Below are 2,128 nucleotides of genomic sequence, written 5' to 3'. Positions count from 1 at the left end.
GTTGTCCGGCTCTGCCTTCCGCCCCGTTCACACCATCTGTCAGAGGAGAGCGGAGAAAGGAGCGGAATGGAGTGAAGTGGAGGAGAGACGCGGCAAGTCGGCGGTCAGCCTGATGGACAGTCACTACCTGCGTCCACTCTCCGGCCACCCTGGACACCACGCGTCCCTGTCCGGAGAAAGCAGGTGAAATGACGCCAATTGACGCCTGGAAGTGTAAAAAATACGAATCCAATTTCCTTCTCGGTACTTCTCAGGGTGTCGCCAAGTGGTGGGCACTTCTTCTACTGCACTGGCAGTGCCAGCCAGGCGGGCGGGTTAGTCTTTAACTCTTTAAGTCAAAGCCCAGTGCTGGTTTGAGGACAGACTGCAACCCTCTTTTCTCTTTGTGCTTGCTGCAGAGTCCCGCATCCCCGGGCTGTGTGCGGCTGTGTGCGGCTCTGTGCGGCTCTCTGGCTTCTACAATGGGAGAAAACTCAAGTTCAAGTGCGGACGTGACGTTCAGTCTGCGGTGAGAAGGGAGAGTGGAGACTGAAGAGCACTGGGGGCGACTAGTGGTGGCTTTCACATACACAAACACACACACACACACACACACACAGTCGCACACAGACACACACACACCCGCGCATACACTCTGGCGTGTGGCGCGCACGGCACCAGTGGTCAGAGTCGCTCAAGTACTCCCCGCCGGTGTGCCATCAGTATTAGAACAGGATTTGGTTCTGTTGAGTTGTGACCTGGAGGTCTTCCGTACCTCGTCCACAGGATGTTGGACACTTTGCTCAACCCTGTGTCCACATTTAAAATAAATGCAAGCTCATAGTGTTCAATTAAGAGCCGTTCGTTAGACGCTTTTCCCAGTTAGTGCGTAACATTCTGTGATTATTAAATATTGTTTTCACTCAACATTTATTTAACATGTGAACCTTTTGAAAGCACTTGATTATATGTGCGTGTGCAGACACCTTTGCCGCCATAAAGGCCTGTCATTATACACTCCTCGATCATTACCTTTTGTCATTTAAATGCGCAAAATTAAATAGCCATAAATTATTTTATGATTTTAATCGACCAACTGATTAAATGTATTTTTTACAAGTTTACCATGAAATAGGCCTGTAATCAAATCTTTAATTCAAATCGCTGGCTGTATTTTAAAGTCTAACTGATGCGTCGTGGTGCCCCAGATATGCTTAAAATATATAGATAACACACCAATATCACCCATATTGATTCATATTCAAATTATTCAATACTAACCTGTGTGTGTGGAGTTTGTGGCTTATGGATACAGCATCATTCTATCTGAAATGTTTTATCATATGAATTACTAAAATGTATGAATGTCAGGAATAAATAATCGATTTAGGTGTTTGGAAAGGGATGTTAGCTTTTTAATATGGCAGGGAAGTGGAAAAATAAAATGTAAATTAAGGTGAAGAGTGATTTACAGTCAAAATAAATTTAAAATGAAAGCAGAGCACAAGAGACAAATCAGTACCCTCAAATGTAGGTGATGTAGCTATAGTGTCCTGGTTGGCACAGTGTGTGTGTGTGTGTGTGTGTGTGTGTGTGTGTGTGTGTGTGTGTGTGTGTGTGTGGGTGGTGGGTGTGTGGGTGTGCGTGCGTCTCTGCATACTGGCTGCTGAGTGCCTCCCCAGCAGCACCCATCGTGAGAGAGGCACATCCAGTGGGGAGCAGCTGATTTTCATCCTCACACATTCCTTTGGGAAATGAGAAGGAGACAAAAAAAAACAAATGCTCAATTTGGTGACTTAGAGAAATATGTAAGAGTGTGTGTGTGTGTGTGTGTGTGTGTGTGTGTGTGTGTGTGGTGTGTGTGTGTGTGTGTGTGTGTGTGTGTGAAATAACCATCTGTGATGAAACCCCACTTAGCTCAGGTTTAGATTAGAGTAACATTAGTGTTTTTAAAGCAGAGGTGTGAACCAGTGGCCAGTCAGCCTTGACTAGAAATTACGGCTGCCAGCCCCTTCATCCCTTCAGCCTCGCATCTGAGCTTGATTAGCTGCTGTCACGTTCCAAAAACACTCCATCTTAATTTTTTTCCCCCCTCTTCATCTGCATGTCTGCGTCTCAACTTTGTCGCTCCATCTCTCTCCTCAATCCC

At 45.9% G+C, this 2,128-nt stretch overlaps 1 protein-coding gene across 2 annotated transcripts in view; it reads right to left on the bottom strand.

Moving 5' to 3' along the window:
* The window catches only part of bcl11ba (BCL11 transcription factor B a), a 45,391-nt gene extending 44,879 nt beyond the window's left edge, over window positions 1-512 (bottom strand). For both annotated transcript variants that reach the window (XM_032500602.1, XM_032500603.1), the window contains exon 1: window positions 1-512. This exon is cut by the window's left edge and continues 393 nt beyond it. The gene's annotated coding sequence lies outside the window, so the exon portion shown is untranslated.
* Between the last annotated feature and the right edge of the window lie 1,616 nt (window positions 513-2,128).

The sequence above is a fragment of the Etheostoma spectabile genome, chromosome 20 (assembly GCF_008692095.1).
Source record: "Etheostoma spectabile isolate EspeVRDwgs_2016 chromosome 20, UIUC_Espe_1.0, whole genome shotgun sequence".
Taxonomy (NCBI): Eukaryota; Metazoa; Chordata; class Actinopteri; order Perciformes; family Percidae; genus Etheostoma; species Etheostoma spectabile.
This window is presented reverse-complemented; position numbering and strand designations above follow the sequence as displayed.